Raw genomic sequence first — 25,728 nt, forward strand, 5'->3', positions numbered from 1 at the left:
AGGCTTTGGCCGTGTTTGGTACAGCTACCACTCGTGGGAATATCATGAACTACTAAAAAAGGACTCCCACGTTACAGAGCCAGTAAGAGTTGGCACCTTATTGTTGTACCATTCGCTGAGTGTGCACTGTGATTTTCAAGAAATTTTGTAGGCAAGTTTCCAGGTATTTTAATCTTCTAATACACGTCCGACGAGAACATTGATATTATATATATTGTGTACAAGAAAAAAATTCTACCTTGAGTCACTGTGGAAGTTTTTTAGCTCGCAATGTTTTGACCATCAGTTTAAAAGTTCATTTTCCAAGATGGCGAGTCGGTTGTTATGAATTACTTGATATTCCGTAATTTCCGACGTGGCTTTGTGTTTTCAAGAGTGCAGACGTAGTTGGCCCTGCTATGTCTAAAACATCGAATTTGCCGTATCCATTCACCACTACCTCCAAAAAAAAAAAAAAAAAAAGCAGAAGTCAAATGGAGGCAGGAAAGCTGGATCTTAATCTATAACAAGCTGTGTCCAACTGAGTTTACGAGACCAAGGGCTCTGGGAGGCAAAGCAGAAGTTCCGGTTAGGTAGGTAAACGAACACGGAACCAAGGAGACAGAACACCCAGAGCTTATTTCGCAAGCACGCTTGGTACTCAGTTTATCTACCCGCTGAAGGGATGAAAGACTGAGTCGACCGTGCCCAATCCGGGAATCCAACCTGGGATCTGCGGCGTGGAAACGCTACCAGTGAGCCACTGGGTTTCTCAACCTACCATCCATATAAAAAAGAGTTAATTTATCAACTGAGAGGGGGGCCGTGGTAGCCCGATCGGTAGAGTGTCGGATTCGGGGCCGGAGGGTCCTGAGTTCGAACCTCGATGGTCGAAGATCCACCATCGTCATTAAAGTGGATTGGGCGACGTTAAATATGCTCGCGGTCTCAATGTCCTCCAAGTGAAACGATACCTCTGGGGGTGCTAGCACCAGCTAGCTATTAGCTCCTGGTCTAGTTCTAAATTATCATTAACTGTTCGATCCGGTGATGGTGCTGCCATCTATCGGTATAAAAAATAATGGAGGCAAGGCACTTAGTATGCAGTCCTCGACATAAATACAGTTGTACTCAGTTGCGACTCGAAATCGAATCGAATCGAATTATCAACTTAGAGATATTGTAAAATAGAAAAAACCAGATGATCCAAGACAATGAAAGAAACAGAATGTTCGAAGTGTTCCCAATGGTTTTAACGACCTATTCCATATTGCACACTATTTTCTATTCAAAAATGTATACTCATATTTTAAAAAGCAGCGACTTTCTTCATTTGTAAATTTTTTTAACTAACTTTTTTTAAATACAGTAAAAACAATGTCAGTTTTTTTTTTGCTTTTTTTTTCACGCGAAAATTTATTCCAGTTGGTTATGGTTTTACGATCTCTCGGTTGCAGTAACAACGTGAAAAAACGTCTTTTAACTGCTGAATAACTGCTAACTTTTAACAGCTAAAGATTGAAAGTAGGCGTGTTGTTTCGATTAACAAACATGAAATAAACTTCCACAGAAATGTACAGCGTGCGCCAATGTCTAAAGCAATTTCTAAATTAAAATAAATATTTCATTGCCAACATAAACGTCAAAAGTTTACGTTGTTACACTTCGGACTTTTTCAATATTTCACGACGGACGTCACATGAATATAATTTACTATATTTGTTTACGACGCACTTACACGCTCCTAAATTCCAGCACTTGAAATTCATCATCATTTCATTACCCCTATGTAAACAATGAGTTAAAAGTCAAACGGCAATTCCAAAGCGCAACTCTCGTAAATCAGGCAGCAAGTCGTAAATTGAAGCACCGACAAATCTGCGGGACAGAACTTCTCGGTCGTAAAAAAATCAGCAAAAACGCCCGCATGATATACGCACCGTAACGAAGTTATGAAAAATTCATGGCCATTAACTATCTTTAATTCACTGCGAATTTCGTTAGGGAAAGAACAACCCACCGACGTCGTGCGTAAAAACAAACAAATACCAAACTTAACTCCGTTAATTTATTTACTTTGATGCTTCGCCCCTGTTTTACAGTCTAGTGCTTCAATAAATAACGTAGATAAGGGAAGAAGATTTTATGTGTGTTAGAATGTATAACACAAACAAAATGGTGCAATCGCCAGCCAAAGTTGAAAACGAAATTTTTTCTCGTTTCGAAAACAATAGCTATTTTCTCAGGGGTTCCCCCGGGGGGGGGGGGATTTGGCGCAAGTTGCGCCATCTAAATTTGGGGGGGGGGGGGATTTTTTTTAAAATTGTTTTATTTATTTAATTAAATTGATTTATTTTTAGTTTGAATTGATTTATTGATTTATTTTTAATTTAAATTATTTATTTTATTTCAGTACATTTTGAATTTTATTTTATTTTATTTCAGTTTATTCTGTTTGTATTTAATATCCTTTATTTATATAGTTTGTGTGTGTGTGTGTCATTGGCGTAGCACAGAACTTTTCGAATAAAACATCAATAATAACAGTAATTAAAAATTAATAAATAAATAATATTTTTAAAAAAAAATTACATTTTTTTTTTAATTAAAAAAAATGTAAATAATTTAAAAAATATTTTTAAAAATAAAATAAAAAAGAGAGCTGAAAATAAAAAATAAAGGGGGGTGAGATTTTTGAGGGGGGATTTGCGCCATTGAATTTGGGGGTGATGGGTACCCTTGTATTTGCTAATAACAAGATATCCAAATAGCAACAATTTAAATAGTTTTCTTGGATACGAAACAATCGATTAAATGAAATTTTATGTGCTTTTGGTAGTTATTTTGAGCAAACTAAATTCAAACGTGACTTATCTCTAACATTTTATTAAGATGATTCAGCGTGTCAGAGGATCAGCAACCCAATTTTGAATTTTTCACTTACTGGATTTTGTTTAGTTTTCTGATTCTCAATTGAGGCATTAAGAAGCAAAGGGATGTGAGGGCTAAAATAAAATTTCGAGATGACTTGTAGAAATTGTAGAAGAACCTGTCCTCTGTTTCGGGAAAAAAGATATAACTAGTATCCCTGGTAGGTGGTGCTTTATAACAGGATTAAAAAAAAAAAAAAAAAAACTAGCTGCATCGCCTGGCTTTGCACGGTCTACTTCGAAAATAAATGTTATGTCAATTGACGCGTGTTCAACACTCAGGCATGAAAAAAAAAAACTAATTTGAATTCTGAAATTTTGAATTAAAATTATGTTTTTCGCAATCACGAGTTGCGACATGACCATACTCATTGGAGTTACTGTTTCTAGAAACGGCTCCTGTCCCCCAAACCGGCCCCTCCTCCTGGGCGCACGTGTGTATAGTGGTGTGTGAAAGCACGTGTGTTTGCGTGTGTATCTTTGTGTGTGTGCGTAGAATGTGTGTATGTACGTAGGCGTGTGTGTGAGTTTGTACGTGTGAGAGTGTGCATGTGTATGAGCGTGCGTGTGTGTAGGACATGGACACCACCGACCAGGAGCAGCAGATTCTGGGGGACAGTGCTCAGGACCAGAGGCCGGTGGGCGGTGGTGCAGCAGAGACCTCTGGTCCAAGCTGAAAAAGGAGCCAAACGCCAAGGACGGTGAAGTGAGAACAATAAGCAATCATGATTGCTCAAGAAAAAAAAATCAGTGAGATGTTTCGGCAAATTGCGGAAAAATAACCAAAAAGTAACCATTTTAAATTCCCCGATTACAGGAAAAGCCTCAAAACAGAAGCCATAATTTTATATATACATATTCGAGAAAAAAAATGCAACAGATCAATGATTTTCTTCACGCTATAAATTTTAATAAAAGCAGTGTTGCGGAAAGCTGAGATGAAGCACTGAAAAAAATTTGAATGGGGAAAATTCTTCGAAAAATAGGGATTTTATGTCGAAATATAAGTGTCATAATTAATAGTTTTTAATTGATATCTCTACTAAGAATTATCGGAGGAGTTGTGTTAAATAGCCAAACATAAAGACGGGAAGATTACGAATCCATCGATACCTTTTTCGATGGTCAGTTCACTGTCGTTCGGGAGAAATTACTTGGACATACATAGTTACATACATAGGTACACATACGGCTCAGCTTTGAATTATATAAGATTCAATGAAAGCCTACGTATGATCTGAACTTCAAATGCATTTTTCTTCTCACTGCCGCAATTGTATATGTTTTAGCGAAGAAGATAGATTTATGAATGTATTAATAGGTAAATTAATTTTTCAAAATGTTATCGAAATAATATTTTGTGATAATGCCTACGAAATTCAAACAAATGGTGGTCATTGGCTTACTTCTAACATTCTATCGAGATAACTGCACGTGTCAGATGATCAGCAGAATCCAAAGTGAAGAAAATAGATTTACGCATATACTGTCTACCAATTTAAAGGCGCATAGCGGATGAGAAAAACTACCTGTAAAAGTAATGAAAAAGACGTATTTGTATTACTACTGCTTCTGTTGTTATTACTACTACGTTGCACATTTTGCATCAAAGTAGTGCGTGATAATCAAAATCAAATGCTGATTCATCATGATAGTATATACACTGTTAGAACTACAGGAGCCGTTGAAAGGTCCTTTGGCACCCTGGGGTGAAAGCAAGGTGCATACGGGTGAAAACGGAGGCTTGGAGATGTCCTTGCGGTTCTTTTGGCTCCTTTAAAAAGGGTGCCCAACTGTCACGTGATCTGTCACATGATATTTATGATTTTAATGGCGGCGTTCATGAAATGATAAAAGTCATTTTCACGCATTTTGTATTATTACGTTTATTTTTCAAATTTATTCTTCGTGATTACAGTAGTAGATGCCTTCTTCTGACGACTCGATTTTACTAAAAGGAGCTTGTAACCCTGTAACCGCTGTTCCATGCTTGTTTACAAGTCAATGAAGTGAAACTGCACCGTTACTTCGTTAAGTTTTTTTTTGTTCTTATATTTCTGTAAATATCTTTGACTTTTTTTCGTTTTAATGAATCTACATCGCGTGTGCTGATATACATATGTTCTGAATTTAAGGTGAAACATTTTTTGACTTTGAGATAGTTACCCACGTGATTTCATGCTGTCAATTGTTTCGAAAGCTAAATTGCATGCATTTTTATTTTGTTTCAAACTATTTGGGTCGTTGTACAGTCAGAGATGTTTTAAGAAAATTTTCTGCCTTGCGAACGATCCTATTGGTTTGAAACGCTGCTTCTCCTTGAACGAATGAAGTTGAAATTTCTGAAGATTTGTTTACTTCTCATCAAAAAAGTTTTAAGACTAAAATTTAAGGCTTGTGTAGTAAATTAAATCTTGACTAACATGCTTCACTATAAATAATGATGTGAAACATCTCTTAGCTGCTGCATAGGTTTTAAATTCAAATTTGGTAGGTTGTGGCAAATAGAAAAACATGCTTTGCTCTGGCAACGGAGCAACTGATATGTTTTGTATCCCCACTGACCAAAATTGTGGAAGGATCCTGATTGAGGAAGCAGTCTTGAATTTACAGTCAAACCCTGACTTAAGGCCCACCCTTTAAAGCACCAATCCTATTATACCACCATAATTGTGTCGCTTGTTATGACGCAGACCAATACCATGCTCCAAAAAAATGCTTTTTCAAAAAATTTCTGATGTTTACAGTAAGTTGACAATTATTTAATTACAAATACTGTTTATTCCCTTCTGTATCTATAGTGTAATAAGCACTCCCACCCCGGTTATTCAAAAGTAGAGTACACCAAAATGTTTCCAGGCAAAAACGCTTTGTGGAGAGCTCGTTTGCAATAAACTTGTGGTCTACTCTCTACCGAAAAACACTATCAGTGGTTAAACAGGAAAGTGGGGCTTCGTTAACATGTGCCTGCATTTTTTACACCAGGGCTTAAATGTTACACAACCTTTACGACGCTTTTAGCTAACTGGGTTTATGGGATGAAATTACACCAGAAACTTGTCAATAGCTGGAGATATGTAGATTTAGTTGAAGGTGAAAAAAACAGTGCAAAGTAATGTTAAAATGAGAGATTCAGAATAACATCAACATATAGATTGTTTTGCAAAATCTTCCACAGTAAGTGAATACATTGATGCCGAAAAATCAGTTTCAACTTTTGAAAATATGGCTCTCGAGGAAATTATTAAGTTAGCGATTCCGATTCATCTGAAGGAGAACTTGAGAATGTAGAAGGGAATTTTAAGTCAGAAACTGTAAAACGAACGTCGCATTTAGAAACTAATAAAATTCTTAAAGGAATATGCGACTGATAGAAAAATGTTGAACAGCCTTCTTGCATTAGAAAAGAACAGAGCTATCTATTTTGAGCAAAAAAAAAAAAAAGTCAAACTGAAACTAAAAAATATTAATATTTTGGACCAGAAAACAGGTAGTTTAGATAAACTAATTAATGTTGGAGCCTGAAATCTATTAATTTTTTTAACTTAAGGGGGTCCGGGACACATTTTGAAAAATTTTTTATTATGTACTTTAGAGTTTTGAAATTTTTTGAACTGATTCATCATTTATTTAATAAGCAAAATCATAACATAAATATGAAAAAAAATTATTTTTTTATTTAAATTTAATTAGTTTTTTTCAAAAAAATGGGGTTTGTTTAAATTGCTATAACTCAAAATATTGTTGGTCAATTTTCAATTTTTTTTCAAAAAAGTATGCACAAATATCTAAGCTTTAATTTTTATTCGGCGATTTTAAAAATATTAATTCAATAAAGAATAAAAAATATTTGAAAAAAAATTTCGAAAAATTCAAAAATACTTTTTTTTAAAAAAATCATAATTTTTGCAGTAAACATTTTTTTCAAATTCGCCGAATAAAAATTAAAGTAAATTGCTTGAAAAAGATATGCTCCAAGATTCATTACTTTATCTCTATCGGTTCCTGACTTATAAGAGTTTGAATGCAAGAAATCGGGAAAAATTGCATCATGGAGAAAAACGCGTTTAAAGTTTTAAAGTTATGTACACATTCGTTAGATGCATGCAACAAAAATAACTATAACTTTCGTTCTATTTAAGGTAGAAACAAGATTCAAACGTCCTCTTAAGCAGAAAAAAACGCAGCAATTTTTCTAATTATAAAAAAAAATTGCAAAATTTGAGGATTTTTGTGTCCCGGACCCCCTTAAAGAGGTAAAATCGTTCTTTAATTTTATCACATTTCTTAACATTATTTGTAATCTTACACTTTATATTTCGATATATTGCCAAAATCGATATAACGTTACTAAAAGATGGGATTTGACAGTGGAGTTATATTGGAGTTTTACTGTTACTATCAAACGGTCATATTAACATGATGACAGACTGCAGGGCTTTGTCGAAGCAGAAAGTGGCTCAATCACATAGGCATGATCTTACAGCATTGTATCCCAAGATCTCACGAAATAGTGCTCAAAGAACAACTCCATAACTTGAAGGTGAAAATACTGGTTTTTAAAAGCAAAAGCATTAGGCTCAGAGCTGAAACATTAGGAATATTATCTAGTAATTGTGGGTACTAATAATGCAATATATTCATTAGGTTTTTAGTTGTTGCTTTGTAGGAATTGAACATTTTTGTATTCTGTCACTTTTTTTTTTACCTGGGTGCAATGTGCTGTCAGATAATAGTACCAGGCTTGATGGTGCACTGATTTGGTGCAAGTAAAAAACACCATAACAAGATTAAAAAATAACTTTATAAAGTGCACAAGAAAGATGTTGAAAAAAAAAAAAACATTCTCTAGCGTGCATCATATACAGGGCCCTTGCTAGGGATTTCAAATTGTTAGCCAACAAATTAGTCAAATTTCAATTGCATTAGCCAAAGACCTAACTTTAGTTAATTTTAATTGTGAATTTAAAAAATTTCTAGAAAATTTCAATTGGGAAAACAAAGGAGTAATTTTATAAAATAGACAATGCAAGTGCTAATGTTTTAAATATGCAGTAGGTATACACTAACATTTTACTAAGCACTTAATAACAATGCATACGACATGGAAATCCCAATTTGTTGTTTTTTTTTCTTGCAGATTTTCTAATTATAATTTTGAGGGCGGAGGGAAAAATCTTTTTTCTATTTTTTATGAAAATTTCCGAAAATTTTCCGTTTGCCAAGAATTTTAGCAAATCGGCTTCTTTTGTTGAATTTACAATTTTATCACTTTTGGCGCAGTGGCGAATCTTTAGCGCGGGCCCTGACATTTGTAGGTAAGTTTTCATTTATTCTATAATTCTGCATACATTATTTTCTTAAAAATTACCGCAATGATGTACAATAACTTTGTTATATTCAGTTGGACTAAGCAATGTAGAAATTTCTACATCGTGATGCATCGCCAACCTTACATGGCAATGTCACAATACATCACAATGTAAGTTTTTTTTTTTTAAGATACAGTGAAATCTTGTCACAACAAATACCAATACAACTAAATATCGGTTTCAACAAAGGAAATTTTCTGTATATTTCATTTCCATTACTTTGCTCTAATTCAATTGCAGCGAAAATTCCGTTACAGTGAGCAAAATTTACGGTCCCTTGAAGTTCGTTGTAACGAGATTTCACTGTAAACTGCTTGTTTAAATTTTACAAAATATATTCCAGATGAAAAAATATAAATTATCCCAGATACTACAAACAGATTCTAACGCTAGCAGGAAGTTGCCAAAAAAAAAAAAAACTTTTATAGGGACAAGATAGCAATAAATATTACAGGTGTTCTGGTATTACAATGAATCTATTTTCCTAATGCAAAAAGACGTGAGCAGTCTTTTAGCATTTAAAAAGAGGTTCATCAAAACACCAAAATATGTATATGCAATCTTAGTAGCTATTTTACACTTTAAGCGTTTTTTTTTCTTTTGTTGTTGAATGATTATAAGATATATATAAACTTTGTTCATCGATATTTTTTCTGTCAAGAGCTTAAAAATCTGCATTTCCTGCAAGTTTTGGGAAAAGTGAAGGTCTTTGTTTGCTTATGATACTTCCACGCAGAGATAACAGAACTTAAATTTTTAGTTGGGAAATTTTTTTAATTTGCTGAATTGTACTACATAAGCTATAAGTATGAATTCATCTTATGAGAAGAGACATTAAACTTCATTATTTTTTTAAAAGGTAAGTTCAAAAAGTAATCGTTAAATTTTATGAATCATCTGAAAAAAATTGTGGAATAAGGGCATTTTTGTAGGTCACAGTAACCTCCCATCTGGGTACCCCTGCTTCTACAGAATTTTGAAACAATTAAGATATTGAAACGGTAACGATTGTGGAATGGTGTCTGAATATTGGTGGTAGGATTTGTAGCCAGTGCTATATTGATGAATTGGTTTAGAGAAAAATTCTAATCTGATTTAAAGATGTAGGATGTACAACAGTTTTTTGCGATTCATTGCCCAACCCTAATATCCAGTAATATTCTATTGATGTTAATTGAGATGCACTAAGTAAAAAAATATTCAGTTGAATACCTGGTTAATTTTTTTTATCTGAAAAATTTAATTTTTATTTTATGCCAATTTGAAATATTTTGCAGTAAGATGCCGCCTCTAAGCCAAGGCTAAGGCCTCAGAACAAGATGTAATGTACCAAACAGCCTGATCACATCCTGAGACTGCAGTTTGGATCTTTTTAGAACTCCTCAGTCAGAATTGGTGAGTAACTGAGCAGATGGCAGATGATATCTCAATTGAAGCTGAGAGTGCCTACAAACTGGTAGATAAAGTGAATTCACCAGCGAGTGTTCGCAACATGGTATGGTTCCACTTGTGAGTTGAAGACAAAGTATGGGTATTTAGCAGTAAGTTACTACCCCTAAGCCAGGGCTAAGTCGAAACTGAATTGAGATGACATCCGAAACCAGCTCTGTTATTCACTATTCCTGACTGAGGAGTTCTAGTAAGAACGAAACTACAGTCTCAGTATGTGATGTAAAAATGGGGCAAAAAGGCAAGTACAGAAAATATGAAATTTTTATACTATTAAATGGATTTTTGCCACTAACAAAATTATTTATAAGAAGCATAAAAATACCCTTTCTTAAAAAATATAACAATGTTAAAATCACAAATGTGCAGGAACCCTGTAGACACGTGTTTTGGCATTTCAAGGAATGCTTTTTATAATGCACAAAATGTGAGCTTATGGATTTAAAGACATCCGACAAAAGTCGGATTTTTTTACGTTCATTTGCTCACATTTTATGCACTGAAAAAGATGTTCCTTGTAATGCAGAAGAATGTGTCTGCAGTGCTCCTGCACATTTGTACTTTTAACATTGTTTCATTTGCTTAAAAAAATTATTTACATTTGTCTGACTAGAAGTATAGATTGATATAATTTGTTTTAATTCCAACTTGATAATCCTACCTTTTATGTATTTGTTTATTTTTACTTTAAAAAATAACTTATTTGTAAAATTATTGACACAAACAAAATCTTTTAAATAATACATAATTAAATTTCAGCTGGAATTTTGTTTTAAAAACTATTTTTTTTATATGGAGGTCTATACTACTATTCCAATGAGTTCACAATTTGTCAGGTGTGTGTCCGTGGTTCTTCTTAAAATATAATTGGAACTCGGTACTCGGCTGAGTAGCGAAAGGCCGAGTACTCGACTACTCGGCCAAAGTGCTGCTCGGTACGTCTCTATTGATCAGAAATTCTGCATAAACTGATTAGTTTCTTTTCTGGGGATATAGGGTTTCATAACTGACAATCATGATAACTGGTTATGTTGTAAGGTATAATAACTATGTTTATGTTTTACAGCCTGTACATTGTAAATTTTCATCTTTTCACGAGGTTACTATGGGACTGAGAAATTTTCAAAGGTAAAGCTCTGTAAGTTTACAGCCTTATTTTGGCTTTGGTTGACAAAAACTAAACTTTATAAAGTGTTTAAATAGTATTAGTTACACTATCTTTTTTTTTTAATTTCATAGCAGTTTAAAATAATATCGTAATCTTTTACTTGTTAGTTAGAATGCATTGTTCTTAATTATCTATTTAATATATAATATTCTAGGATTGATATAAACTCATTTCCTTTGTTGTTCCTAGTGTAGATCAGGCACCTATGGTACAATGGTTCGAAGTCATGTTTCCTACTGTTTTGAATTGGGATAAAGCACTGTTCCAATGTTATCCCAATCAATGGGGTAAGATTAGGACAAATTTAGATTTTTTTAAATAAAATATCACTATAACTAGAGTTATTCTTTTGCCATATCTTGTAAGAGGAATACTCAGTTGACATATTTGTGATTATTTAGCTTTTTTCTTTGAAAATAAAGATAGGAACAGTTAAACTTTGAAAAATGTTCCAAAGTTATCCCATCCTACAGTACTTTTAATAAAAGGTAGCTTATAATGCTAAACTTTATTTACAAATTCTGGAATACAAAAATCAAGTTGAACAGACAGAAAACAATTGTTACAACAAAACGATTAGAATTCAAAATTGAAATGTGAAGTTGTTTTAACTAATGCAATTTTAATGTATTGGGTTTAATGGTTGATATCTAGAGTAGAATCTTAGGATCAGCATTTAGACAGCTTCAGTGTATAGTTTTGGTTTCTGCATAAGTTAAATTCAGATTTTCATATGTAATGACAGTTGGAAGAACATGCTTTGTGTTTTCAACAGCTGGGGTTTTTTGGTGTCCAGCCAAAACCAAAAATGGGTAAGCACAGACTGACAAAAATTGTAAAATCTTTGGAGGCAAGGAAAATTGGTGGGCTCCTGACAAATTGTTTTTAGAATTTGTGAGGAAATTCATAATAACATGGTTTGTAGGATAATATTGTTCTGAAATAACTAATTGCCAAGGTATTTCTTTTTTAGTCAGACCTTCAAGTGAAGTATCTGTAAGGTAGATTTAAAGGTGCAGTTTGAAGTTATGTCTATCAAGCATTCATATTCACATGATGACAGACTACAGGGTTTTCTCAAAGCAAATAACGGTTCAACCACCTACGCATGATCTCGCCACACTGCCAGTGGCCAAGGGCGAATTCAGGGGAGGGTCAAAAGGTGACCCCCCCCCCCCGTGGTGAAAAGTATTTTTTCATTAGTTACAAAGTCTTTAGCATTACGTAAGAGAAGGTATAGTGGGAAAATGTTTCTATAAAATAAATTTAAAATCTTTTTTCCTTACTTAGTGTTATTATTGTTGAACTTCACTTTTATAGAAACTGTAAGCTTAAGTGATGATTGACTTTTCAGGCCTAACTGAAGAAAATATAAAGAAATTCTATTGAAATATTGCCAGGAAAAACTTAAGTTCAAATTTGACTGGAAAAATTTTTTGGGGTACAAGCATGCATAAAAAAAAGGGGGAAACTTGCTGTTTACAATCCTGCTCACCTTAAGTTCACATCTTGATTGCATTGTAAAAGAGTTTTATTTTTAATGTGTGTCTACATGAAGTTGTTGTACAACATTTTAATGCCACATTGTTGTGCCTTTCTTGTTTCTTCTTTTCATGGAACAAAAATTTTCTCGACACATTGACTATAAAAAATGTATAGAAATATGTTGTTTGGAAAATTAACTTTAACCATGAAGAGTGTAGCAATTAATGAATTTAAATTAACATTTTTTATGTGAATGATATTTTTTTTGAATACATATGTTGGTAATTTAATAGAATAACATAAAAATATTAATTGAAATGGCAATACAGTGGAACTGCAATTTTCCGATTCAATTGAAACTGAACCCCATTCGGATGATTGGATTTTCATTAGTCAATATTTGTGTTGAAAAGGGGAGAAAAGAACATTTTTAGAGAAAAAGTTTTTGATTAATTGAAAGGAAAGTCAACACATTAACTTGTGTGTGTGCTGAGTATATTTACTTGTGCTGTACATTAGAAGCTTCTGCACTATGACACTGACTCTTCATCCCAATAATGTTTGTGCTGCACCTACACTAGGTTTGTAGTCTAATCTTTTTAAAAATTTATCTTACTTTTATCATCCCATTAACGTTTATGCTGCGCCTACATTAGATTGGTAGTCTAATCTTTTAAAATTTATCTTATACAGTGAAACCTGTGTAAGTTGACCACTTGCGGTGCACTACTTTATTGATCAATTTAAACAGATGGTCAACTTATAGAGGTTGATTTATACGATAAAGGCTAATTACGTTCCTGAAAAAAGGCGGTCAACTTACAAGGGTGATCAACTTTACAGGTTTTACTGTATTTTTGTTTCAGAAATTCTGAAAGTGATTCGGAAAGTTGGAGTTTGGATAATTGAAGTTCTACTGTAAGAGATATTCTAAAATCTGAAAAATTGATATGGCTTTCAAAAAACACAGTAGAACTCAGAGTTTACATATTGTATCAGATAAGGGTCTGCAGGGCTTAAAAATCTAAGCATATTATGAGGAGATAACATTTCCGGGCTTATTGGCCGTGGTCTAGTTGGAGTAGAAATTCCAGACGTTTCGGCTTGCTTTGCTGCAGCCATCATGAGCCCGGAAATGTTATCTCCTCATATTGACGCCGGCCGTGAAAGCCTTAAACAGTATCTAAGCATATTGTTTAAAAATTTGATTCTTTACCACTCGTCGCTCTAGGGTAAAGAATCGAATCCGTACCTGCCACTATTTGTAGTTTAACCAGTTGGATGTGACCCTGAAGATAGCTCTGATTTTCTGATTTAGACCAGAAAATGAGCAATCCCTGGTCCAGCACCCCCAGAGGTATCGTTTCACTTGGAGGAGTGTGTGTAACATCCCCCCCTCAACTCTTTACCAGTGGGCTATTGGAATAAATCTGTAACACTTGCTTGTTTTTTGTTTATATGTGTAATTTTATTTACAGCACATTCTGTACTAGCAACTTTTTACAAATTTGCTCCTTGGCTTGTATTTGCAATAAAATTTTTTATGCATTGACTAGCATTCAGAACCATTGGTGGTCTGTTGTACCGAGACGAGTAAAAATTGTTTCAGACCACCATTAAGTGGAATTCAGTATAATGTGGTGCCAGTGGTTGATCACAGTCAATTAAGAAATTTCCTGTTACAGTCAAACCACATTAATGAGTTGAGCGAGTGGCGCAGACTTCATATTTTTAAGGTTTGTTTTTAAGAAATTTTATTTTTTTTTAATTTTTTTTTGGGGGGTGGGGGGTGCTTTCACCCTCATAACATGTGGGTAGGAATTCCTATTTAAAGGGGAACATCCCCTTCCGCTATAACTCTGCAGTAGGGAAAAACCATCGGCCTTCTGGATTTAAAAAAAATCAAGCTATTTATTCGAATAAGACCAAAAGTAGTAGGGCCTATTGGTGGGGGGGGGGGGGAGGATGGAGCGGGTCATGGCGCAGACTTCAAATTTTTAAGGTTTATTTTTTAAAGATTTCAGTTTTTGTGGTGATTTTCTTTCTTTTTTCGGGGGGGGGGGATTAACCCCCCTCGTTTTACTTAAGGGGTGAACTTTTACTTTCAGGGAAGCACCCCCTTCCCAAAAGTAAATACAATATGGAACAGGCATCGGCCTTTTGGATAAAAGAAATTCAAGCAATTTATTGCAATAAGATCAAAAGCAGTGGGTCCTACGGGGGGGGGGGGGGGTTGCAGCGGGTCATGGCACAAGCTTCAAAATTTTAAAGTTTTTCCTTTAAAAATTTTAGTTTTTTGATGGTTTTAATTTTTTTTAAGGACGGGGGGGGGGGGGGTATGCCCTAGACCCCCTAATACCTGAGGGGGTGAAATCCTATTTTAGGGGGAACATCTTCTACAAGTGACTGATATAGGGAAAAGCCATCGACCTTCTGGATTAAAAAAAAATCAAGCTTATTATTTGAATAAGATCAAAAAATAGTAGGGCCTACGGGGGGGGGGGGAGTGATGGAGCGGATCATGGCGCAGACTTCAAATTTTTAAGGTTTATTTCTTAAAAAATTCAGTTTTTATGGTGATTTTCTTTTTTTTGGGGGGGGGGGATGACCACCCCACCCCCCGTTTTACCTAATCGGGTTAACTTTTACTTTCAGAGAAGCACCCCCTTCCCGAAAGTAAACGCAAAATGGAACAAGCATCGGCCTTTTGAATAAAAGAAATTCAAGCAATTTATTGCAATAAGATCAAAAGCAGTGAGTCCTACGACGGGGGGGGGGGGATGGAGCGGGTCTTGGCGCAAGCTTCAAAATTTTAAAGTTTTCCTTTAAAAACTTAAGTTTTTTTATAGTTATGTTTTTTTTTTCCGAAGGAGGGGGGGATTCCCCAGACCCCCCCCCCTAATACCTAAGAGGGTGAAATCCTATTTTAGGGGAACATCTTCCTTTACAAGTGACTCTGCAATAGGGAACAGCCATCGGCCCTCTGGATAAAAGAACGTTGAAGCTATTTTTGTTCCATTAAGACCAAAAGCAGTGTGGCCTACGGGGGGGGGAGGGGATAGTTGAACGGGTGGCGCAGACTTCAGATTTTTACGGTTGGTTTTTGAAAATTTTTAATTTTCATATTTTTTTTGGGGGGGGGAGGGGGAGCCCCCACCCCCATGACCTGAGTAGGGTAAATTTCTATTTAGGGGGCATCCCCTTACGCCCTGTAACTCTGCGATAGGGAACTGGCATCGACCATCTGGATAAAAAATTTAAGCATTTTATTCGAATAAGGACAAAAGCAGTGTGGCTTGCGATGGGGGGGGGAGGGGTAGTTGAGCGGGTGGCGCAGACTTAATATTGAAGGTTGGTTTTTGAAAAATTTTAGTTTTTTTTATTGTTTCGTTTTTTTTGGGGGGGGGGGGAATCGCCCCCCCACCCGCATGAGGGGGGGGGGGAGAATTACTATGTAGGAGGAACATCTCCTTCCGCAAGTAACTGCAATAGTTAACAGCCATCGGCCATCTGGATAGTAAAAAGTCTATTCCAATAAGATTAAAAACAGCGGGGTGTACCAAATGGGGGGGGGGGGCGGAGTGGGTCATAGCGCAGACTGCTTCAGTCAAAAAAGGGGATGTTTTTTAAAAACTATCGATTTTTTACGATCTTGTATTGGGGAACAGCCCCCTGAACCCCCCCTCCCCCAAAAAACCCCTCCCCCTCCCCGTACCACATGAGGGGCTACCTATTTTCCATTGGGGGAGGGGTAGCGCCCTTTCCGCAAGAACTGAATATTAAAACCTGCAATAGGGAAAAGTGAGGGTGCCATTTCTCACTCCTAGTATGCCATCTTTTCACCTACGGTGCACGCTGGGGTTAAGGGTGCCAGTTTTTCACCCATTTTAAGGGTGATATTTCGGCACCGTATAGGGTGTCGCTGGTGAACAAGCTTTTCACCCTTGAAAGGTGCCAATCGCAACCTGTAGTTTTAACAGTGTAGCTGATAGTTCTCATATTTATTTTAATTGTGCTAAAAACTCCGTAGATGTGTAGACCCAAAATTTGTTGTTTTCTATCTATTTGAAATCACCTTCATTTTGAACAATTTATGCAACTTTTAAAAGGCTTTTTAAAATCCTAAAATAGTTAGTTTATTCAAATAAGAGAAAACTCTTTTTATATATTTTTTGAATGTTTGATATTAATGAATTTTTAACAATGCGATGTACTAACGGAATTTCGTTTTAAAAATCTTCCCCTTTAGTCACGAAATAGTATTTTCAAATACATTACAACCTCGTTTATCTGGACTAACTAGGACTAAAGGCAATCCAGATAATCGGAAATCTGAATAATCTGGATAGTATGGATAACAAGCAAAGCAAATCCTTAAATAAGCAGACCAGCCATTCATCACAACAAAAACCATATTTTGTAGCAAAATTACATATATTTGTTTTAAAAAAAACATAAAAAATAGTAAAATAAATTTTCACATAATTTCTTGATAAACAATTGCTAAATTGTCTTCTGGTTCGAGGACTTATTTCGTTTGAATAAAGCTCTAACGCTTTTTCATTATAGTTCAGCTGTGGGGGTATTTTTTACATTACCATAACGAATTTTACACTTCATGCAGGAGCTAAAGGGTGTTTTTTTAGAGGTATATAACTTTAGGTTCAAATAAAACACCATTAAATGTTATGAATCGCCATGAATTTGGCTTTATTCGAAAGATGATTCTTTGCCATTTTTATTTAAATGTGATTTCTGGTATACGGCCACTTCGGCTGGCTTGGAGAACGTCTAATCGGGAAGTCCAACTTTCTATCACTTTTTGCAGCAATGGGGGCGTATGTGAGTGATATGTGGCGAATGTTCTTGTCGAAGGCGTCAATCGTTTGTGGTTTATCGGTGTAGACCTGAGACTTCACACAGCCCCACAAAAAAATAGTTCAGCATAATTAAATCGCACGATCTTGAAGGCCAATTTACGGGTCCATTAAGCGAAATTATTCGTTCACCGAAAGATTCTTTCAATAAATCAATTGTGACACGCGCTGTGTGGCATGTTGCACCATCCTGTTGTCTATTCACGAGGAAATGGCAAACCAAACTAAACACAAAACAAGTGACCACTATCAAAATGTCCCACAAATCAAACAGTGTTCCCGACTTAAAGTTCTATATCTCTAAAAAAACATCTTGTATATATTTAGTCAAAAAAAAAAGGCAAAAAGTTCGGCGTGCATGTGTGTAGTTACGTTCTTGCTATCGTAATTAATAATTATCTATGTGAACATTACTTTAAAAGCTACAAATTTAATCCAGATAATCGGGAGATCCGGATAAAATAGGACCGGAAAAAACGAGGTTCTACTGTACATCGATTTCAAAAGAAGGACCAAAGGATTAAAAAAAAAGGACAAGGAGCAAAAACATAAGAACAATATCAAGGCCTAAACAAACTTCATAACACGCGAAGTAAGTTCTCTTACACAAAGGTCAAAAATGTCAGAAAAAAATATTATCATTGCTGTACATTAGTGCAAAGCAATTGAGAAAAAACTTTCATCGCGCGCCATTTTGTTGGAAGTTAAGAGCGAAAATATAATTGGTTTCCACTTTCCACACGAAACTATTACGATTATGAAGAAGAATTAGGGTTTAAAAAAAACGAGAGAATACAATGTTCGCAGCCGTCTGGAAAAATTTAAAAACCTGCACATCAACGTGGTCAAATTTCTTTTTCTTCTTTCGAAAAAAGAAACACGAGAAACATTCGTGCTGTTAAAAGAAAGAGATTATTATGGTAACTTTTTTCCGTTCTTTTCCACAAGAAATAAGCAATTGTTTGAAATTAAATCCAGTGGTAGTTTAGATAAGAATGCAAATTTTTTTTCAGGCATGGCGCAGAGCTCTTGAAAGAAACGAAATTTCTTTTTTTTTTTTCCAAATAAAAATGGTTTTTGTTACGCTGCAATAAAATGGCAATAAATGAACGATTTAATGAATATCTGCGAGTATTTTGAGAGGTAGAAAAAGGGATGCATCGTTAAAGAAAAGAGATGACATTTCATTCATTACTTCCTACTCTAATGAGAATTAAAGTATGTTTACTTCAGTCTTTTACCCTCTTTTTTAGTATGCCAATTAAATATTTTCAGTCACTTCTTTTTAGCATTAGCAAAAATTTCCTAATGCTTCTTGGGGTTTAATTTTAGAATAACGAATAAAATCAGAGCTGCGGAGTCGGAGTCAGAGAATCGGAATCGGACTGATTTAGGGGAAAAGGAATCGGAGTCGGGAGTCGAAGTTTACAAATTCCAAGAGTCAGAGTCGGAGTCCAACTGATTTTGGGGGAAAAGGTGTCGGATTCGAGTCCTCGAAAATTTCCGGAATCGGAGCCGGAGACGAAAATTTTCCCTTCGACTTCGGTGCCAAGCGATTACTCTGAACTGGAAGAAATTAAAACATAGCTGCCCATTATTTTCAATGAAAAATGAAAGTTACGCTTCTGAAAGCTATTTACAGTGTACTGCGGTGGGCAGGTAAAGCGCAGTAACTGCAATTTTTCCCATTTTTCAATTTTTTGTATTTTTATCACCTGTTGTACGTTAGCTTAAAAGTACAAGCTTGCTTATTTGGTTCCGACTGAGAAAAAGGCGCGAAAAAAGTCTAATTCCAACATTTCCCTATTGTCAGTTTTGATTCCAACACACATTTCTTCAAATATCTCTAAAACTCATGCAGATACTGTCGTTTACCTGCATACGGCAGTGTAAACGGTGTCAAATTGAGCCAACTGAACCCGATCTCCTCTACTAAGTTTAAATATTTAAAACTTTCCCTCAAATCTCAAAGAAAAAAATGCATGACTTTTTTTTCATTTCCTTTTAAATTTGAGTTGTTATACTATACGAAAGGTATAAATAAATAATAGCTTATACGAAAGGTATAAATAAATTGACAAATAAATCAACACATCTCGAGTATAACTTGGAACTCTTTTTTTATAGCTACAAAGATGAACTCCTCGAGTGCAGGAACTTAGCTTTAAGTAGTTTTAATTATTTCGCTATCAATTGGACACATAAGGTAAACACACACCAGTAGTGACAACTGGTTAATAGTGCTTCAGTAGTGGCCACTTAAAGGTTTTTATTTGACAAAAATAGGATTCCAGGTCTCCCAATAAATTCAAAAGTGCATCAAACGTGCACTGCACGTCTAAATCCATTGGGGAATCCTGGAATCCAATTTCTTCAAATATAAACCTTAAAATGGCCACTACTGAAGCACTATTGAGCACTAGCCACTACTGGGGTGTTTGCTTTTATGTCCAGTGGACAACATTTCTATAGAATGAATTTCGTTAAAAATAACTTACATGTAACCCTACTAAAGCGTCACAAGCCGATTTGAATAAAACTTTACACATCGATAGAACACTTAAAAATGTTGAGCACATATTTGTTTTTCTCGACAATAATCCCTTTTAACGGAGTGATGCTTCTAAATATTAAATAGTTGTGATATTTGAGGGCACAAAATATTCTTTTATTTAAAATTTTAATTACAAAAATTCTGATAATGATTGAAAAAAAAAAAAACTAAATTTGACGTGCGTCAGGATTTTTTTTTGAATATACTATTTATATGGGATAAACCATCCCTAGCAATCTCACCCCATCGTGTAGCTAGTTGCTTATGAGTTAGTTGCCATGTCAGATCAACCACCTCACTACATTTGCCATGAAGGACACATATGATAAGATAAATCTTGCTAGTTTTTAGGTTTCTTTTTTGAAAATTGTTCAAAATGTGCCTGTAAAAATGCTCAAAATGAGCGAAAAAAAATGAAAAGTGTGTTTTTACAAATCACTGTAACCTATCCTAATTACAATAGAATGAAAATGAAGACAATCATTGTAAAGCTGAAAAATAGAGCTTTCTATTGATACATTACATGACTTCGTTACGACTTACGTTTCAAGGTCATTCACCGTGACGGGGTAAGAGTGTGAAGGATGGTTACCCTACCCCTACTAGTATTTTCAGGAAAATTGTGAAACTCGTTAACTTTAGTTTGTTTAGTTTTATCAAATTTTCGCTCATTATTTGAATTTTTGTAATTAAAATTGAAAATAACAGAATACATAGTACCCATTATTATCCCAACTATTCAATATTTAGGGGGAAATTTCACCCCGCTAAAAGTGTTTATTGCCGATAAAAAAAAAATGTGTCTTCAATTCATTAAAGTATTTTATCGTTGTGCAAAGTTTCATTCAAATCGACGTGTTCTACTTAGGTAAGGTTATTTGTTAGTTTTCAATATATTTTCAGTCTATTTCAGTACCCTAGGACACATGCGAAAAAAAAAAAGAAAGAAAAAACGAATGGGATACATAAACCCCCTGAATCCTTCTCTACCCCCTTTGGAGCTATGAAACTGGACAAAATAATACCAGTGAAAGGGCTAAATAACAAACCGTTTTATTTGATTCCGAAATGAGCCAATTCTTCAAGTCTCCAAACACCCACGGATTAAAATCAACTGAATCAAATCTCTCTCATTCCCTTCTTCAAATATCAAAACATTTTGGGACAAAACCCTCCGAGACGTGTGATCTCAATTCCTCTTGAAATTCCATCTACCACGATGCATAAATTATATATCTACCGAAATATCCCTATTGCCCAACTTCCCCGCGTAAACTCTGCAAAATCCCATCAAGTTTGTGAAGACACAATTTACGCAGAAAGTTCAACCCTTGACGAAACTCGCCCGGAGGAATACAAAAGGAAAGCAAAGCTCATCTTAAAACGTTGACGTTAGAGCGCAGGAGACTTACTTCATTTTCCGAGGAAGGTGAATTTTGTGTGATATCGAATGCTGTCAAGTTTAAGATGTTCCCTAAGCACTTTTAAACAATTGCCTCAAGTCAGAGAATTATATTTTAGTGGTGTAATCACTTTTGTCTTCTAAAGCGTATTTTGTTGATGCACTGGAGGATGTTTTATTGGCTGAAAAGGATTATCTCTCGCCATTTGCAGACATTAAAATTAAGTACTTAAGCTTGAATACATCTTTTTGCTCGCTTTGTGTTGTTTTTATTCTTCCACTTGTAAACATTTATAGCTATTAATATTGAAAATAATAAACGCTCAATGTGCAAATTACAAAAAAGAAAGAAGAAAGAGAGAGAGACTAGGGAGATAAATACAAGGGAGGGGGGATACGAAGGAAATTAATCTATTTACTGGAAAACCTGAAAAGGATAAAGCAGTGCCTCGCTTAAACGTTTTTCTCTTTCATGCCATTCATGATTTATTTCCTAACAAAACTATATACAGATTCGAAAATGATTTAAACTGAGCCTCTGATAGCAGCTCATTTGAATGGTAGTCGGTCCGACGGAACATGGCAGACTGCAACAAGGGCGTTTGGTTGGTCAGTCTATATCCATAGTAACTGCTGTTGACCGACTACAGGGCCTTCCAGCAAATTTATCGAACACATACTCCTCATGCACTCGATACGTATTTTGCTGCGTTGGACTCGGAACATGGAAACCCTCCGAACCCAGTATCTTATCCACTGCTACGCTCGGTAACTTTTGTCAAATAGTAATTTTCTGAAGAAAAAGTCTTATACTCTATCCATTTAAAATAATAATTTACTTTCAAACATTGTTCAGCAACAATAATTAGTGTTTTGTACTGTTCAAAATTGAATAAAAAATTGTTAAAATCAAAAAATGAAATGAGGTGCCTTTGCCGAGATCTCTCGAATAATAAGGTTTGAGCAAATCGGATAGTTCACTCAAAAGTTATTAGAGGGAGAGGGTAAGTGCACACAGACAGGCACATGTTCCCAATTTTTCGATATCTATTTAATTATTTTATTCATTTTTGTCTTTTTATGTTTTTTTTTACATAGTGATATAATTAAGTTGCAATTCTTTCATACTTTTTTCGCCTTTCTTTTACTTTTACTAGAAAGTAGCTAAATAAACAGATGTTATTCAGGGGAAGAGTAAATGATTTATTTGAATTGTAATGGCTAAAAACTATATTTAGAACAAGAAACAAAAAAAGTGTGGTTTATTAGCTATTTTTTAGAACATGTTTTAAAATGAATTACGGTGCAGTGCAAAATGTGAGCTATTCCGTGGGATTGCCCAGAAACCCACGTCAAAACACCAAAGTTGATACTTGAAAGAATCCTAAAAACGGTCGTTTTGTCTCACTATCACTAACAAGGTGTTAACAAGAGAAGGAGCATATGATATATTTCAATAGAAATAATTTAAAAAATATAATGAACAAATAACAAATATACGTGCGATTTATTAGCCCCTTTTTCATTACACGTTTTGGAATTAAAAACACCGTTCTCACGTGTAGGAAAAAATGCGAGCTATTCGATGGAAATGGCCCAGAAAGCAACAGCGAAACACCAGGGTTGGCTCAGCAAGATTCCTAAAAGTGAACGTTTTATTAAAAAATCCCTAAAGTGGCCTTGTTCAGCAGAGGATCATATGATTCATTTCAATAGTAATAATAAAAATTTCAATAAACAAATCACGCATATATGTGTGAATTATTAGCATTTTTGTATTACACGCTATGAAATGAAATTGAGAGCTGTCACGTGCAAGACAAAATGTGAGCCATTCCGTGGAATGAGCCAGAAATGATCAGAAAAACATCAGCGTTAAAAGATTCCTAAAGTGTTTTGCAGGGGACGATTATTTTTAATTATTTCTAAAGTAATAATTAAAAAATATAATAAACAAATCATATATACATGTGTGATTTATTAGGCATTTTTTTTATTACATTTTGAAATAAAGTATTGAGCTGTCACGTACATGAAAAAATATCAGCTTTCCCGTGGAATGGCCCAGAAAGCAACAGCAAAATACCAGCGTTGAGCAGCAAGATTCCTAAAAATGAACGTTTTATCACATTATCACTAAAGAGGTGTTGCCCAGGGGAGGAATTAGGCGAGCTTTGATGAGGACCAGCGAAGATGAACGGTCAAGGCTGACTTCGCAGTCTTTTGAAGGCTCCGCCCTTTAAGGATGTTAGCCTCTCTGGCTGCTGCCATCAGCAAAACTGATCTAAAATCAGCAAAGCTAAGTAACGATTACAAGCTATTAAGGAATTAAAATGCCAACTTAAGAAATTGGTCGCCATCCGGATTGTAAACAGCATGGGTGGAGTGTGCTTCGGGGATGTTTCAATAGATTGTTAGGGTGATTGAAAGACCACTTAAGTATATGAAAGCCGCATAACTTTTGGACTGCTGACAGAACTTCGGTTTGCTTTTGTTGTATTCTTTTGCTTAAGCTAATTTGAGGTTTCGTTGATATGCGTAACTCTTGTGTCGTGATAAACTGCAAATTGGACTTGAAGGAGTTTTTAAATTATTCATTTTAAATGCTGTCTCCCCCCCCCCCGAAGAAAAACAAAAACAAAATAAAATGACCAGAAAAAATAAATGAATGATCAAAGAATAACTGTCAATACGGAAATCTTAGATCCATTATTTCTCTATTTTTAACTGTCTCTCTTATGTTTAATAAAGCTTTGCTTGAACTGGCATGAGACTCAACCAAATCCAGTTTTCCAAAATTAAAAAGAGTTTACTATAAATACCACAGAAAATCAACTATTAACCTGGTTCAAACTTATATAGGGTAACTTTGTGAACCCCGTGAGAACTGTTATTTAAAATAAAACATTTTCATAAAAGTAGTGCAATGTGAATCAAAAAAACGAAATTTTTATTGTTTATAAACTCACCATTTTTATTTCGGAACATCACAAAATTTCCGGAATGTATCAAATATATAGAACATTAAAATAGCATTTAGCAGCTTCCAAATACAAAAATAATGTTTTGCACAATTAGCTACTCTCAATGTTGCCAAAAATTTTGAAAAATTAAAATCAGAAAACAGACCTTATAACCTTTCCAGCAAAGTGCAGAGATGGTTCTTCTGTAGTTTATTTTGAAGTCAGTAAAAAGTGGCGCAAAGTTAACTCACGCATCTCAAAGTCACCCTGAATGACTACTTCGCCAAATTTACTAAAGAAAGCGCTTCAAATAAAATTGGCGTTATGTCTTGGCGAGATTGCAAGAGTCTTTGTTGGCGAAACTAATTGTAGGACTGATGTAGTACGAAAATTCAAGACTTGAAAAAATTAGCTATTCCATTGATAGTCACAACTCATTTTTGGTATTTTTTTTTACAGAATGATTGAACACTGAAATATATTTTACGTACGTTTTAGGACTACCTTCGTGGCCCCTATATCCTGGGGGCTACTTGCATTTGCGACAACTGCGACATGGTAAATCCTTAACTGATAGTAATCCAAATACATTTTGGATTTTTAACAGCAATCCAAATATTAATTGAGTCAGTGAGAAACAAAGGGATGTAAGTGGAAATTTTGCAGTTTTGTGTAAAACGCGTTTAAAGTTCTGGTCCTAGGTAATCTTTCATTGCGAAGTTTTTCATAATCATGCTGTATAGCAGAACCTATCAGCGCTACTAATACCATCTCTTGCCGCAAGACAGAGGATAGGTTCTATGATTTGTACTGATTGTCTCTAAATTTTTAATTTTGCCACAAAACTACACCCCTTTGCTTCTTACTGCTTCAACTGGTTCAAATAAAAAAAACGGAAGTTTACGGAATGAAAATCTCATTAAATGACAAATTAAAACATATCAAGATATTGAAAAGAGGCACTATGTTGTTCTTCTCTTGAAACGTGTCCTATTACAGTTCCTTTATTTTTATATCTGATGGAATATCAGTTGGAGATATCTCGTTCTTGTACATAATCTGATTTGTTTTTCATACATTGTAATGAAAAACACGAAATCGACAAAAAGTGAAGCAGTTCCCTACTTTTGTTAAGGTATTCGGTTGGAAAACTGGGCAAGTTTACACAGACTTGTTCAAACTACTGCTCTAGTAATTTATGAACATATTCTTTCATAAACATGTTTATATTTAAATTTCCTAACATACACATACTCATGTATTCTAACATAAATATCGGCACACAATTGTCGATTTCAAAAAATAGATTCGTTGGTTCCTGACTTGAGGCAGAATCGAAAACGTTGAGCAGAACTCTTTCCAAGAAAACACAAAGCAAGCGAAAGAAATAAAAATGTCTCTTTAACATGTTGATGTTAACGTCCCTGCTGAAAGAGATGAAATGGAATTAGGAATTGAAGAGAAGAAAAGGATAAAGAAGAAAAAAGTGAGAATTTTCAAGCGGGATGATTAAGAAAGGATTATTTTTGCTTAAAACCGTTGCTTCTGC

General features: G+C 34.8%; 1 long non-coding RNA gene across 1 annotated transcript in view; it reads right to left on the reverse strand.

Moving 5' to 3' along the window:
• Positions 1-25,728, reverse strand: part of LOC129229541 (uncharacterized) — a 227,080-nt gene that overhangs the window by 78,929 nt on the left and 122,423 nt on the right. The gene's annotated exons all lie outside the window — the stretch shown is intronic.

Source organism: Uloborus diversus, chromosome 9 (genome assembly GCF_026930045.1).
Source record: "Uloborus diversus isolate 005 chromosome 9, Udiv.v.3.1, whole genome shotgun sequence".
Lineage (NCBI taxonomy): Eukaryota > Metazoa > Arthropoda > Arachnida > Araneae > Uloboridae > Uloborus > Uloborus diversus.